Source organism: Chiloscyllium punctatum, chromosome 30, assembly GCF_047496795.1.
Source record: "Chiloscyllium punctatum isolate Juve2018m chromosome 30, sChiPun1.3, whole genome shotgun sequence".
Taxonomy (NCBI): Eukaryota; Metazoa; Chordata; class Chondrichthyes; order Orectolobiformes; family Hemiscylliidae; genus Chiloscyllium; species Chiloscyllium punctatum.
In genome coordinates this window covers 31989184-32006295 of record NC_092768.1, presented here as the reverse complement: position 1 = coordinate 32006295, position 17112 = coordinate 31989184, and the positions used below count along the sequence as shown (strand labels likewise).

Genomic DNA, 17112 nt, shown 5'->3' with positions numbered 1-17112 from the left:
GAATTGTTAATCTGCAACAGCCCATTTTGCTCTCTGTAATAATTGAGGAGTCACAGCTGGAAAGGAAAATTGTTTCTTATTGGACACCAAAATAGAGCCACGACTTGTTTTGTATGTGGGCTAGTCCCAGCCTGGGGCAGACAGTTCTGTAGACCCACCCCTGAGTCTGCAGCACGATGGTCCTGTGGTTAGCATGCTGCCTCACAGCGTCAGGGACCCGGGTTCGATCCCAGACTCGGGCGATTGTCTGTGTGGAATTTGCACAGTCTCCCTGTGTCTGTGTGGGTTTCCTCCCACGATCCAAAGATGTGCAGGTTAGGCTGGATTGGCTGTGCTCAATTACCCCACAGTGTTCAGGGATGTGGTTAGGTGCATGAATCAGGGGTAAATGTAGAGTAATAGGGTGGGTTACTCTTCAGAGGGTCAGTGTGGACTTGTTGGGCTGAATGGCCTGTTTCCGTCCTGTGAGGATTCTACTCTATGAACAGTGCCCAGAGTGTGGGGCCTGGACTGGTGGCTGGTTGCTTGCTGTTTTGAGTCAGAGCATGGAGATGAGCAGGTTTGTACTTTACCTCTGTTACACAGGCTCATAACACTGAGAGGTCACATGATCGAGAATTCATGCTGCCTTTTTGAACACCTTTGTATCCCTGGGTCTGTCACTTAAACAGATCTCTGATTGCAACTCACAGCATCCCCGGGAATGGGGCAGACCAAGATTAATCTTTGTGCATTTAGGGAAGAGATAGAATCCCCACAGTGTGTGACAGGCCATTCGGCCCAACAGGTCCACACCAACCTGTGGGCGGCACGGTGGCACAGTGGTTAGCACTGCTGCCTCACAGCGCCAGAGACCCGGGTTCAATTCCCATCTCAGGCGACTCTCTGTGTGGAGTTTGCACATTCTCCCCATGTCTGCGTGGGTTTCCTCCGGGTGCTCTGGTTTCCTCCCACACTCCAAAGATGTGCAGGTCAGGTGAATTGGCCATGCTAAATTGCCCGTAGTGTTAGGTAAGGAGTAGATGTAGGGGTATGGGTGGGTTGCGCTTCGGCGGGGCGGTGTGGACTTGTTGGGCCGAAGGGCCTGTTTCCACACTGTAAGTAATCTAAAGTAATCTAATCTAAACCCTCCAAAGAGCATCCTACCCACATCCATCTTCAACCCTAACCCTGCTCGCCTCGTGGCTAATGCACCATCCTGCACATCCCTAGATACTGTGGACGATTTAACACAGGCCAATCCACCCTAACCCACAGCCTTGAACACTCTGGGCAATTTACCGTGCCAATCCACCGAACCTGCACATCCCTGGACACAATGGGCAATCCACCTAAGGTGCACATCTTTGGACTGTGGGAGGAAACTGGAGCACCTGGAGGAAACCCACTCAGACACGGGGAGAATGTGCAAACTCCACACAGACAGTTGCCCGAGGGTGGGATTGAACCTGGGTCCCTGCTGTTGTGAGGCAGCTGTGCTAACCACTGAGCCACCGTGCTGCCCCTCGATCTCCACTGTCTTTCTCTCCCTTCCATGTCACCTTCTACTGCTATTGCTGAAGGCATCTCACTTACATAACAATGTAGGAACACAAGAAGTGGGAATGGGACTGACCAATTAAACCCCTTGATTTAATATGACTAAGGCTGAACTCATCTTAGGCTTCAACTCCACTTTCCTGCCCACTCTCCATATCCCTTCAACCCATCACTAATTAAACATCTGTCTATCTCCTCCTTAACGTGAATCAATGTCCTGGCATCCACCACACTCTGGGCGAATGAACTCACAACACTTTGATGGAAGCACTTCCCCCTCATTCCTTTTTTAAATTGGATACCTCTTAGTCTCAATTTTATTTCACTCTCTCATGGGATGTGGGCATTGATGGCTGGGCCCACCATTCACTGCCCGTCCCATACCCTCTGTGACTCCCTTGTTAGGTCCACGACCCCAACACCAACCCACCCTTCACACCCAGCACCCTCCCTTGCCACCACACGAAGTGCAAAATCTGCGCCGACACCCCCCCCCTCACCCCTGTCCAAGGGCCCAAAGGATCCTTCCGCATACAACAGAGATTTACCTGCACTTCCAAACACACATCATCTATTGTGTCCGTTGCTCCCGAAGCGGTCTCCTCCATATTGGGGAGATAGAACGCCAATTTGCGGAATGTTTCATGGAACATCTCTGGGACACCTGCACCAAACAACACCACGTCCCTGTGGTCGACCACTTCAACTCCCCCTCCCACTCCCGCAAGGACTTGCAAGTCCTGGGCCTCCTCCACCACCAGATTCTGGCCACCCGACGCCTGGAGGCAGAATGCCTCATCTTCTGCCTTGGGACCCTCCAACCACACGGAATCAATGTCGATTTCACCAGTTTCCATATTTCCCCTCCAATTCCAGATCCAACTTTCCAACTCGGCACCTCCCTCTTGCACTGTCATAGAGTCATAGAGTCATAGAGATGTACAGCATGGAAACAGACCCTTCGGTCCAACCCGTCCATGCCGACCAGATATCCCAACCCAATCTAGTCCCACCTGCCAGTGCCCGACCCATAGCCCTCCAAACCTTTCCTATCCAAATATACACATCCAAATGCCTCTTAAATGTCGCAATTGTACCAGCCTCCACCACATTCTCTGGCAGCTCATTCCATACACGTACCACCCTCTGCATGAAAAAGTTGCCCCTTAGGTTTCTTTCATATCATTCCCCTCTCACCCTAAACCTATGCCCTCTAGTTCTGGACTCCCCAACCCCAGGGAAAAGAATTTGTGTATTTATCCTATCCATGTCCCTCATGATTTTATAAACCTCAATAAGGTCACCCCTCAGCCTCTGACGCTCCAGGGAAAACAGCCCCAGCTTGTTCAGCCTCTCCCTGTAGCTCAAATCCTCCAACCCTGGCAAGATCCTTGTAAATCTTTCTGAACCCTTTCAAGTTTCACAACATCTTTCTGATAGGAAGGAGACCAGAATTGCACACAATATTCCAACTGTGGCCTAACCAATGTCCTGTACAGCTGCAACATGACCTCCCAACTCCTGTACTCAATACCGTGACCAATAAAGGAAAGCATACCAAATGCCTTCTTCACTATCCTATCTACCTGTGACTCCAGTTTCAAGGAGCTATGCACCTGCACTCCAAGGTCTCTTTGTTCAGCAACACTCCCTAGGACCTTACCATTAAGATTTGCTTTCACAAAATACAGCATCTCGCATTTATCTGAATTAAACTCCATCTGCCACTTCTCAGCCCATTGGCCCGTCTGATCCAGATCTTGATGTAATCTGATGTAACCCTCTTCGTTGTCCACTATACCTCCAATTTTGGTATCATCTGCAAACTTACTAACCGTACCTCCTATGCTCGCATCCAAATCATTTATGTAAATGACAAAAAGTAGAGGGCCCAGCACCGATCCTTGTGGCACTCCACTGGTCACACGCCTTCAGTCTGAGAAACAACCCTCAACCATCACCCTCTGTCTTCTACCTTTGAGCCAGTTCTGTATCTGAATGGCCAGTTCTCCCTGTATTCCATGAGATCTAACCTTGCTAATCAGTCTCCCATGGGGAACCTTGTCGAACGCCTTACTGAAGTCCATATAGATCACATCTACTGCTCTGCCCTCATCAACCTTCTTTGTTACTTCTTCAAAAAACTCAATCAAGTTTGTGAGACATGGTTTCCCACGCACAAATCCGTGTTGACTATCCCGAATCAGACCTTGCCTTTCCAAATACATGTACATCCTGTCCCTCAGGATTCCCTCCAACAACTTGCCCACCACCGAGGTCAGGATCACCGGTCTATAGTTCCCTGGCTTGTCTTTACCACCCTTCTTCAACAGTGTCACACCTGTCCATCTTCCTTTCCACCTATCGGTTCCACCCTCCACTCTGTCACCTTCACCCTCCCCCTTCATCGACCTATCGCATTCCCAGCTGCCTTCCCCCCAGCCGCACCCACTCTCCCATTTATCTCTCAGACCCCTTGGGCACCCCTTCTCGTTCCTGATGAAGGTCTTATGCTCGAAACGTTGACTCTCCTGCTCCTCAGATGCTGCCTGACCGGCTGTGCTTTTCCAGCACCACACTCTCGACTCTGATCTCCAGCATCTGCAGTCCTCACTTTCTCCTTGCTGCCAGATCTGCTGAGTTTCTCCACCCCGACCCCGATGTTTGCAGCAGATCTCCTGCACACACTGTATTTGACGTTACTTTTCCCAGGTCTCGGACCTCAGTGGTATTTCGAAACAGGGGCTCGGAAAAACTGCTTGAGTGAAGGAAAATGCAGAAGTGGCATTCATGGGGAGGTAATAAATGGCAGAGAGAAAATTGTACGTGTGGAGAGAATTGCAGGTCATTGTAGGAATTATGTCGGATAGGGACAATCACGTGGCAGTTACTGCGGTATGGAACAATGTGAAAGGGGGGCAGTGATGATTGGAAGGGGTATCTGTGGGGTGAGTGAACGAAAGCTCAATAAACATGGGACTGGACAGAGCAAAATGGCAGATGTTCACTCACACCCTCAAGGATTCTCCCTCTGCTGGACAAATACAGAATTGTCTTCTCTATGGATTGTAAACCAGGGGAGGGGGTGGGATAGAGAGAAAGAAAGAGAGAGACAGGATCCACCAATTTTAGCGTCATCAGCAAACTTACTAACCATATCTCCTGTATTCACATCCACATCACTGATATAAATGATGAAAAACCATGACCTAAATGAGCGGTGGGGCAGCATCTACAGGCTGAATGGTCTACTGTTGCTATCTTGTGAGGGGACCATTGTAACTGTGCAGGCAGCTGGGGTGAATATCTTCCTTAATGCTGGAAAACGGTCAGCTCCACAGACCCCAGCAGATGGATCACTGCCTCCCTCTGCTGGAGTAGCCCCTGCACTGCACATTACGGCCGGTTGAAGGTCCAGCCCAAAAACAAGTGAAAAGCCCTTCCTCATGAAGGGCTTATGCCTGAAACGTCGACTCTCCTGCCCCTCGGATGCTGCCTGACCGGCTGTACTTTTCCAGCACCACACTCTTCAACTCTGACTCTCCAGCATCTGCAGTCCTCACATTCTCCTACGTTATTATCAGTACACCTCACAAACCTGCTCCTGTTTTGATTACCACCTCTCATCCCCAGGAACACAGGGACAGCAGACCATTTATCCCACCATTTAATGTAGCCATGGCTGATTGAACAGTTACCATTTACTCGCAGTATTGCCATCGTCCCTTTTACCAACGATACCTAAAACTCTAAACTTTAAAGACAGCTAATTCCTGATCTCTTAGGATTCAAATTCCAGCATCTGTCACAATGGGATCGGAACCTGCACCTCAGAACATCTCCTGAGCAAACGACAGGTCAGGGTAACCCTGAGGGTCGATGCCAGTGGGAACATCCTCCACCCACCCTCCAGCTTTGCCATCGGAGGAAGCAGAGGTTTCCTGACATACGCAGGGTTGCCGAAAGTGTGCCGAACCTGCGGGAGGCCAGGCCACATGACGGCGGATTGTAAGGTGACCGTCTGCCGAAACTGCAAGCAGGAAGGCCACCCGACCAAGGAATGTAAGGAAGCCAAGAACTGTAATCTGTGTGGAGAGGCGGGTCACATGTACAAGGCCTGCCCAAGACGAGGGGCCACCACCTACACACAGATGGCCGGAGGTGGCAACACGAGCCGTGGACCACCTAAGACCAGCAAGGTACCACAAACCAGCACGGGGACGGTGTCTGGAGGCACCCAGAAGGAAGGGCAGGCTGTAGCAGAGCAGGCGGCAGACAGCGGGGAGATGCAGCAGCCGATCCAAGCTCCTTCAAGACAGACGGAGGAAATGGAAGAGGAGGGATCAAAGGAAGCAGAGGATTGGATTACTGTCAAAAACAGGAAGAGGAAACCTCCCAAAGCCACCCAGCGAAGGGGGAAGCGACACCTACACGACGAGGATACAGGCAGCTCTTCCGACGGTGAGGACGGGAGCATGGAGGGTCATCACCAGAGGAAGAGGCAGAGCGCCGTGAGGAAAAAGGAGGGCAAAGCAGGAAAAGACGATCCCTCTGAGGGGATGGGTAAAGGCCTCCCCCGACCTGGTGAGAACCAAGAGGTACCCACCGGCCCACAGCTCCAGGTAACTGGGAGCAGCGGTCCTGATACAGCCCCGCTGTCAGATGGAGAACTGGACTAGACTATGTGGACCCTGGGCCCGACCCGAAGACACCAGAGCGGGGAAATGACTCCAGCGTGGAGCCGGACAGCTACCTCAGCCCTGGGAGGGTCCAGCAGTTTGCCGTCACCACGGGGATGCACACAGCTTCCCCAGAGGGGCAAGACCACCAGCAAATGGACACTGTTCACCTCGTAAACTGTTAAAATGGGGTTAAAAATTGCCAGCATCAATGTGCATAGCATCAAATCGGCCACGCGATGTGTTTCTACGATGGCCTTCGTGGCCAATGTTAAAGCCGATGTCCTGTTCCTGCAGGAGTGTGGGATACCGCACCTCAGCAGTTACAGGAGATGGTCGAGCTTGTGGGCCCATGGGCCGTCAGTTTGGTCAGGGGGCAACGATAGCCTCGCCTCCGGCCTGGGTATCCTGCTGCGAGGAGGCAACTTCACCATCTCTGAGGTTGAGGAGGTGGTGAGCGGGTGCCTCCTCGTCGTGGACATCATGTAGAGGAATGTTCCCCTGAGACTGATTAATGTGTACGCCCCAGTGGGAAAGAGTGAACGGTTGGCCATCTGCAGCAGCTTCCACTGTTGCTGGCTACGTCCAGGCTGGTCATTCTGGCCGGAGACTTCAACTGTATCATTGATGCAGATGGACGATCCGGCAGGGGTGGGGGGGTGGGGAGGGGGTGGATGGGAACAGTAAACTGGACGCCACGTCCAGAGTTTCAACCCCAGGACACCAATGTGAACTTCACCAGTTTCCTCATATCCCCTTCCCACACCTCACCCCAGTTCCAACCTTCCAGCTCAGCACCGTCCCCATGACCTGTCCTACCAGCCAATCTTCCTTCCCACCTACCCACTCCACCCTCCTCTCTGACCTATCACCCCCCCATCCCCATCTCCATTCACCTATTGTACTCTTTGCTACCTTCCCCCACCCTCCCCTCTGACCTACCTCCCCACCCCATCCCCCTTCACCTATTCTACTCTGCTACTTTCTCCCCACCCCCACCCCCTCTCATTTATCTCTCCACTCTGCAAGCTTCCTGCCTCTATTCCTGATGAAGGGCATTTGTTGGTTTGTTGATGAGAGTAAAACTCCAATGTTTATAAATAAAAGCAAATTACTGCGGATGCTGGAATCTGAAATCAAAAGAGAAAATGCTGGAAAATCTCAGCAGGTCTGGCAGCATCTGAAGGAGAGAAAAGAGAGCTGATATTTTGAGTCTAACTGACCCCTTGTCAAAGCTAAAAAAAAGGAAGAAATAGGATGGTATTTATACTAGGCTGAGAGAAGGTATTTATACTAGGCTGGAAGTAAGCGAGTAAATCAGAGACATATAAAAATGATATTTACTTTTTTTATTTCAAAATATACTTTATTCATGTAAATAAATCTTTGGTACTTGTACAATTTTCCATGTCGTTCATAGTTATATACATTGCATGTCTTAACATTACAAAGAACAAATTGAATTGATATAATTTACAGTTATCCTATTAACAGTTACCTTTATTAACTATCCAGTCTCTTGGTATTTGGCTGTGGCTTCAGTGGAACCCACCTACTGAGTGGGTGCCCTGTTATATGAAAGCAAATGAAATTTCTTTAACCCCCAGTTTATGGAGTTACCATTGTCCATTTGACTGTCCTGTGTCTGGGGTGACTTGTCTACATCCCCAAGGTAAGCACGAACTGCTGGACCTTCGCTGGGCTGAGGTAGCTATCCAGCTCCTCACTGGGGTCATTTACCCGCTCTGGCATCATTGAGCCAAGGCAAGGGTCCTCCCTGTCCAGTTCTGTGTCTGACAATGGGACTGTCAGAGGATCACAGCTCTCGGTTGCCTGTAGTTGTGGGGCAGTGGGTACCCCCTGGTTCTCACTGGGTGGAGAGTGACTTCAGGGGGTCTATTGTCTCCTGGTTGGGAGGAAATGCCCTCCTATTTACCGACGGCGCTCTGTCTCTTCTTCTGGTGGTGATGACCTTCTTTGCGTCCAGCTTCCCCCTCCGAAGAGCTGGCCGTCCTTCCCTCGTGCAGCTGTCTTTTCCCCCTTTGCTGGGAGGCTTTGGGGGCCTGGCAAGATTTCCTCTTCCTGTTTTTAACAGGTGTCCACTCCTCTGCCTGCTTGATTACCTCCTCCTCCTCCATTTCTTCCATCTGCCCGGCTAGAGCTAAGATCAGCTGCTGTGTCTCTCCGCTGGCTGCCGCCTCCTCCACTCCAGCCTGTTCTTCTTTCTGGGTGCCACCAGACTCCGTTTCCCTACTGTCCGGGTGGACCTTACTGGTCTTTGGGGGTCCACGGGTCACATTGCCACCTCCAGCCATCTGTGCGTAAGTGGGGGCCCCCCCGTCTTGGACAGGTCTTGGACATGTGGCCCGCCTCTCCGCACAGGTTGCAGCTCTTTTCTTCCTGACAGTCCTTAGTCAGGTGACCCTCCTGTTTGCAGTTCCTGCAGATGGTCACTTTGCAATCCACCGCCACGTGTCCCGACTTCCCACAGGTTCGGCACACTTTCGGCTGCCCTGCATATGTCAGGTAGCCTCTGCTCCCTCCAATTGCGAAGCTCGAGGGTGGGTGGAGGATGTTCCCACTGTCATCGGCCCTCAGAGTTACCCTGACCTGCCGCTTACTGGTCCAGATCCCAATGGGGTCGATCACATCAGTGGCTTCTCCCTCAACTTGGACGTACCTTCCCAGGAAGGTCAGGACATCAGCCGCTGGAACATAGGATATGTATGTATAAAAATGATATTTACATTAAAAATGATATTTACATTTGAATCACGGGCCTGTTTCTTTCACACCAGAGGGTGTTAAAGAATGTGTATCCAGAAAAGGTGGTGCTCTCAGTTTAATGTCACATCCAAACAACATTGAGAAATATTTCCTTGTCCCTGGAATCCTTAATCTTAACCGTGAGGTCTCCTGAAGGAATTGATTTACATGGTGGAACACAGAGGGTGGGAGATTGCAAAGCTGCAGTTTCACAAAAGAAGATTTGTTCAGTTTGTAGGGATTAGGAAAAAGTGATGGCAAAATATCTTTCAAGTTTCACCAGCAAAGCTTAAAAATTGCTTTTATTCGCGTTCACCTAACATTACGTAAACAGTGTTTGATAACAGAGTGCTTCAGGTGTCTGAGAGATTTGTGGGGCTTTGTTTTGGTGAAAGAGGAGTCAGTCTGAAGGGGGCGGGGCGTTCTCGTTTCCGAAAGAAATGCAAATTAGTGCAGCTTCTCCGGGTGCCCAGTGAGTGTAGTATTCAGTGAAACATGAGCTTTTCTCCGGGTGTTCTTTGATCCAGGTGAGAAATGGCGCTGTTGTGCAGACAGGGAACCTCAGGCAGGTGAATTTTCGATTTCCGAAAATGCAGTTAGTGTGAGTGTAAGAGCTATGGGCTGTTGTTGGGTTTGAGCGAGTGCGAGTATTAAGCATACTTACCTGGCAGGGGAGATACCATGATCACCAAGGTGGTTCTCCCAGGACGAGGCTATCCCATTGCACTTCGGGTGTGCTGACGCCTGCGATGTCCCCAAATGCGGGATACTCGACTGCAAAATTTGTGGTAGTGGGGGACTGCGTTCGCGCTCTCCCCTGATTTACAAACAAAAAACAGAACATTCAGCAGAGGGCGCTCATTTCTGTGCTTCATACGGCTTTCTATATACCGTGCATCTATATGGACAGATATGCTGCACGTCTTACACCATCCTCTCTTATATTCAGCTCTGTCCACTTATTCTTCTAAACTGGATGCCACGTTCAGAGCCCTGATGGACACGGTAAAAGATGCCAAGCTGCACGATGTCTTCAGCACCCCTGCAGATGGAGCGCAGCGTAGATGCACCTGGTCACGGGCAGACGGGTCTATCTGCTCAAGGATAGATTACCTGTTTGTGTCCCGAACGCTCTCGGTCAGATCCGCTGAAGCCACAGCCAAATATCAAGAGACTGGATAGCTTCCCAGTCAGATCTGGAGTCAGGCAGTGCTGCCCCCTCTCACCCGCCTTGTTTGCGTGCTGCTTAGAGCCATTTGCCGAGTCCATCAGGAAGGATGCGAGCCTGAGAGGGGGTGACTATTCCTGGCAGCGGGGGCCTGCAGGTTAAGGCCTCCCTGTACATGGATGACATTGCCGTTTTCTGCTCGGATCCGCTGTCCATGCGCAGACTTATGTGCATATGTGACCAGTTCGAACGGTCCTCGGGGGCCAAGGTAAACCGAGGCAAGAGCGAGGCCATGCTCTTCGGGAACTGGGCCGACCAATCCTCGATCCCCTTCACCGTCAGGACCGACCACCTGAAGGTGCTGGGTATTTGGTTCGGGGGGGCTGGGGCGTGCGCCAAGTCTTGGGAGGGGCGTATCAGCAAAGTGAGGCAGAAACTGGGCAGATGGAAGCTACAGTCGCTCTCCATCGCCAGAGAAAACCTGGTCATCAGGTGTGAGGCACTATCATTGCTATTAAACGTGGCACAGGTCTGGCCTATTCCCAGAATCTGTGCCGCTGCAGTCACCCGGGCCATCTTCCAGTTTATATGGAGGTCAAAGATGGACCAGGTCCGAAGGGACTCACTGTACAAAGATCTGGGCACCGGGGGGAAAAATACACCCAATGCCACCCTCACCCTGATGGCCATCTTTGTGTGTGGCTGCATCAAGCTGTGCGTGGATCCCCGGTACGCAAACACCAAGTGTCACTACGTACTGAGGTTCCACCTATCCCCGGTGTTGCGAAGGATGGGCCTGGCCTCGCTGCCGCGGAACGCTCCGAGTAGTTGGACCGTTCCGTATCACCTGTCCTTCGTGGAGAAGTTTATGAGGAAAAACACCTTTGACCACAAGTCCATCAGGAAGTGGTCAGCACGTAGTGTCCTTGAGACCCTTCGAGAAAAGGAGAGGGCGGATCCTGTCGAGCGGTTCCCTGAGCAGACTGTCAAAGCCATTTGGCAGAATGCCTCATCGCCAGGACTTTCCAACGAGCACCAAGACGTGGCTTGGCTGGTGGTGAGAAGGGCTCTGCCTGTGAGATCCTTTATGCACGCCCGGACTCTCTGCCGCACTGCACGCTGCCCTCGAAGTGGCTGCGGGGGGGACGAGACTGTCACACACCTCCTTCTGGAATGTGCCTATGCAGAAGAAGTCTGGAGAGGAATGCAGTGGTGTTTGTCGAGGTTCGTCCCGAGCAGCGCCGTGATGTGGGACTCCGTGCTCTACGGCCTGTTCCCGGGGACTCACACCGAGACGAACATTAACTGCGCCTGGAGGATCATCAACTCGGTGAAGGACGCTCTCTGAGTGGTCAGAAACCTGTTGATCTTCCAGCTGAAGGAGTTGACCCCGACTGAGTGTTGCAGACTGGCACATTCCAAGATCCAGGACTACGTGTTGAAGAACGTGCTGAAGCTTGGGGCAGCTGCCGCCAAGGCGCGGTGGGGAAAGACCACCGTGTAAGATCTGCCTGCCTAAAGAAGAACAGGGGGCCCCGCGCAGTCATTTGGGCTCTGCTGACGCCTCAGCTAAAAATGTAATCGTACAGACCTGTAAATAGGAATGATTACTCTGTTTTAGGTATGTAAACAAATGGAATGTTTACATATGTATGGCATATTCAACTGTACAGACCATCAATGTATTTTATGAATAAAGCATATTTCTGAAATTAAAAAAAAGTTCTCCCAGGACGAGGCTATCCCATTGCACTTCGGGTGTGCTGACGCCTGCGATGTCCCCAAATGCGGGATACTCGACTGCAAAATTTGTGGTAGTGGGGGACTGCGGTCACGCTCTCCCCTGATTTACAAACCAATGACTGAATCTGAATTGCACTTTTTCTGTAGGCACTGCTGTTATACTGCGACTTGTCTTGTCACTGCTCCGTTAACGCCCAGGTTTGCTCGGGCAGTCTTTGGAATACCTTTCTTCCCTCTCCAAGCAAGATCCGTCCTAAGTTTAAAACCGTTAAGCCCACCAAACCTCTGCTGCATATGTGACCATTTCCCTCGATTTCCTCACTATATCTCTCAACATGCTTCATAAACACCTTCCCTCTTAACTGCTCTCAGTCACCATCTGCTCCATGTCTTACCACCGTTTGCTTCTTCGCCAACCTACCAAGCAAGGGCACCAACACCCTGAGCTACAAAGTGCAAAGCCCAGCCCACCTCACACCAGGGGGGGAACAATGCCTCATCTTCCACCTTCGGACCCTCCAACCACACAGCATCAATGTTGACTTCAGCCGTTTCCTCATCTTCCACCCCCCACCTCATCTCAGACGCGCCCCTCCACTTGACTTGTCCCACCTGTCCATTTTCCTTCCCACCTATCCACTCCACACTCCACGCTGACCTATCCCCATCAATGCTCCCCAACCCCCACCCACTTGCATGTACCTATCACCTTCACAGCAAGCTTCCCCCAGCTCCACAACCACCTCCAGTCCAATTACCGCTTTCACTCCGCTCCAAGTCTCCAGTCTGCTCCATTCCAGGCCTCAGCCATTCTGTACTGATACAGGCCTCAGCCATCCTGTACGGATCCAGGCCTTGAATCCCCTCCATCCAGCTCTCGGTCACTCTGTACTGACACAGGCCTCTAATCCACTCCAATCCAGCTCTCAGTCACTCTGTGCTGATCCAGGCCTCTAATCCGCCCCCATCCAGCTCTCGGTCACTCTGTGCTGATCCAGGCCTCTAATCCGCCCCCATCCAGCTCTCGGTCACGCTGTGCTGATCCAGGCCTCTAATCCACCCCAATCCAGCTCTCAGTCACTCTGTACTGACACAGGCCTGTAATCCACCCCAATCCAGCTCTCAGTCACTCTGTACTGACACAGGCCTCTAATCCCCCCCCCATCCAAATCTCGGTCACTCTGTGCTGATCCAGGCCTCTAATCCACTCCAATCCAGCTCTCGGTCACTCTGTCCTGATCCAGGTCTCTAATCAGCTCCAATCCAGCTCTCGGTCACTCTGTGCTGATCCAGGTCTCTAATCCGCTCCAATCCAGCTCTCAGCCATTCCAGACTGTTGCAGCTCTCCATCGGCTCCTCTTCAGCTCTCAGCTGCTCTGCACTGATCCAGGCCTCTGGTTCTCTCTGTTCTTCCTCACAGCTGCTCCACACTAATCCAGGGCCACAACACACTGCAGTACACCAGAACTGCAAAAAGAGGAAGAAGAACACCTATACAATGTATTCGCCAAAAACAGATATCCGTGCAATTTCATCAAAGGATGCCTAAGGGAGAGACAACGGAACTAGTACATGCCACGCTACAATACATCAAGAACATTTCCGAACTAACAGCCAGACTACTGTGATCACTAGGACTCATAACAGCACACAAACCAACAGCCACTCTCAGACAACAACTCACCAGGACGAAGGACCCGATACCCAGCATGAGCAAAACCAATGTAGTGTACAAAATCCCAAGCAAGGACTGCACAAAACACTACATAGGACAAACAGGAAGACAGCTAACGATCCGCATCCATGAACACCAACTAACCACGAAACGACACGACCAGCTATCCTTAGTAGCCACACACACAGGTGACAAGCAACATGAGTTCGACTGGGACAACTCTACTATTATAGGACAAGCCAAACAGAGAACAGCCAGGGAATTCCTAGAGGCATGGCACTCATCCACAGATTCAATCAATAAGCACATCGACCTGGACCCAATATACCGACCACTGCAGCGGACAGCTGCAACTGACAACCGGAAGCGGCAGATTCAAACCACTCTAAATGCCGGAGGAAACATCACAGAAGCGCTTCACAGGAGGCTCCCAAAGACTGAGGATGTCACCTAGACAGGGGACAAAACGTCTGCAACATAAATTCCCAGCTCGGCGAACAGAACCACAACAGGTCTTAGACGACAGAACACGAGAGAGGCTGGACCAGCCGCTATCTCTGGACGAGCTGACCAAGGCCCTCGAGTCCTTCGAAAAGAATAAAACTCCCGGAAGCGTCGGCTTACCGGTTGAGCTGTATTCCGCTCTGTGGGACTTGATTGGCCAGGACCTGCTGGAGGTGTATGTCAGTATGCTCCGGGCAGGTACCATGAGTGAATCCATGAGGAAAGGCATCATCACCCTCATCTACAAGCGGAAGGGGGAGAGGGAGGAACTCAAAAATTGGAGACCAATCTCACTGTTAAACACAGATTACAAAATTCTGTCAAAGGAAATCGCCAACCGGGTCAGGTCTGCTCTGGGGTCGGTGATTCACCCTGACCAAACCTGTGCTGTACCGGGCAGGAAGATCTCTGAGAGTCTCGCATTCCTCAGGGATACGATCGCCTACGTGCAGGACAGAGGGTTGGACACCTGCCTGATCAGCCTGGACCAGGAGAAAGCCTTTGACAGGATATCACACAGGTATATGAGAGATGTTCTCTCCAAAATGGGCTTTGGGGAGGGAATCTGCAATTGGATCAGACTGCTCTACACCAACATTGTCAGTGCAGTCTCAATCAATGGGTGGGAATCAGAGAGCTTCCCAGTCAGATCTGGAGTCAGGCAGGGCTGCCCTCTCTCTCCTGCCTTGTTTGTGTGCTGCATAGAGCCATTTGCCGAGTCCATCAGGAAGGATGCGAGCCTGAGAGGGGTGAGTATTCCTGGCAGTGGGGGCCTGCAGGTTAAGGCCTCCCTGTACATGGATGACGTCGCTGTTTTCTGCTCGGATCTGCTGTCCGTACACAGACCCGTGTGCATATGTGACTAGTTCTAACGGGCCTCGGGGCCAAGGTAAACCGAGGCAAGAGCGAGGCCATGCTCTTCGGGAACTGGCCGACCAATCCTCGATCCCTTTCACCTTCAGGACCGACCACCTGAAGGTGCTGGGTATTTGGTTCGGGGGGGCTGGGGCATGCGCCAAATCTTGGGAGGGGCGTATCAGCAAAGTGAGGCAGAAACTGGGCAGATGGAAGCTACGGTCGCTCTCCATCGTGGGAAAAAACCTGGTCATCAGGTGTGAGGCACTGTCATTGCTATTAAACGTGGCACAGGTCTGGCCTATTCCCAGAACCTGTGCCGCTGCAGTCACCCGGGCCATCTTCCAGTTTATATGGAGGTCAAAGATGGACCGGGTCCGAATGGGCTCACTGTACAAAGATCTGGGCAACAGGGGAAAAAAATACACCCAATGCCACCCTCACCCTGATGGCCATCTTTGTGTGTGGCTGCATCAAGCTGTGCGTGGATCCCCGGGACGCAAACACCAAGTGTCACTACGTACTGAGGTTCTACCTGTCCCCGGTGTTGCGAAGGATGGGCCTGGCCTCGCTGCCGTGGAACGTTCCGAGTAGTTGGACCGTTCTGTATCACCTTGTCCTTCGTGGAGAAGTTTATGAAGAAAAACACCTTTGACCACAAGTCCATCAGGAAGTGGTCAGCACGTAGCGTCCTTGAGACCCTTCGGGAAAAGGAGAGGGCGGATCCTATCGAGCGGTTCCCTGAGCAGACTGTCAAAGCCATTTGGCAGAATGCCTCATCGCCAGAACTTTCCAACAAGCACCAAGACATGGCTTGGCTGGTGGTGAGAAGGGCTCTGCCTGTGAGATCCTTTATGCACGCCCGGACTCTCTGCCGCACCGCACACTGCCCTCGAAGTGGCTGCGGGGGGGACGAGACTGTCACACACCTCCTTCTGGAATGTGCCTACGCAGAAGAAGTCTGGAGAGGAATGCAGTGGTGTTTGTCGAGATTCGTCCCGAGCAGCGCCGTGACGCAGGACTCCGTGCTCTACGGCCTGTTCCCCGGGACTCACACCGAGACGAACATTAACTGTGCCTGGAGGATCATCAACTCAGTGAAGGACGCTCTCTGGGCGGTCCGAAACCTGTTGATCTTCCAGCTGAAGGAGTTGACCCCGACTGAATGTTGCAGACTGGCACATTCCAAGGTCCAGGACTATGTGTTGAGGGAGGCGCTGAAGCTTGGGGCAGCTGCCGCCAAGGCGTGGTGGGGAAAGACCACCGTGTAACATCTGCCTGCCTAAAGAAGAACAGGGGCCCCGCACAGTCATTTGGGCTCTGCTGACGCCTCAGCTAACTATGTGGATAGTAATCGTATAGGCCTGTATATATGAATGATTACTCTGTTTTCGGTGTGCAAAAAAATGGAATGTTTACGGATGTATAGCATGACCAATTGTACAGATCATCAAAATATTTTATGAATAAAGTATATTTTTAAAATAAAAAACACTGGTCTGCGATTCAAATCTAAACGTCATTTTCGAGTAGATCTGATTTACTTATCGACATGAGACATTTATTATCGTTGATGCCAGTTTTTCCTTCTAACTTCCTGAGTAACCTTACAGTTCCTAAATAACCTCACACTCATTTACAATTTGCTTTAGAAGCACAACATATTTTTTACTTAAAAATATAATTTATTCATAAAAACATCTTTGTGTGTGTACACTGCGGTAAATGCCGTCCCGTTCTGGACAGGAGCATTTGAAGTAAATAAACAAAACCTTTGAGTTTGACTCTATCCCAACAAACCAAAGGCATCCTGTACACACCCAAGACTATATTTCCTTGTATTGAGACACCAGGAGGATCCAATAGTTAATAAAAAGGTTTATATTACCCTGATTGAAGCTGGTCAAATTGGAGTTGAGGTTGTTCTTCCTGACGTTGCTGTTTCTTGGTGCTAATATTCTCTCTGGAGTGTGTGAGGGCTCTCTGATTTGAAGGTGTTTTTAAAATTAGTTATTCAGGTCATTTCTGAGTACAGTTACTGAGCAGTAGTTTAATGTCACAATGTAATTAGCATAATTTAGTCACTTGATGTTTCTATCGCAGGAAGAGGGTTACAAAAGACAGAGTTGGATATTGTAATTTCCCTATCGATTGAGCTGAGCTGTCTCAGAAACAGTTTTCCT

General features: G+C 51.0%; 1 non-coding gene and 1 pseudogene across 1 annotated transcript; both read left to right on the top strand.

The window, feature by feature from the left end:
* The first annotated feature begins 9640 nt into the window (after positions 1-9640).
* On the top strand, positions 9641-9804 carry LOC140455756 (U1 spliceosomal RNA). Its single transcript, XR_011953017.1, has one exon. It is a non-coding gene; the product is annotated as a U1 spliceosomal RNA (small nuclear RNA).
* Positions 9805-11809: 2005 nt separating this feature from the next.
* Positions 11810-11998, top strand: LOC140455853 (U1 spliceosomal RNA; annotated as a pseudogene).
* The last annotated feature ends 5114 nt before the right edge of the window (positions 11999-17112 follow it).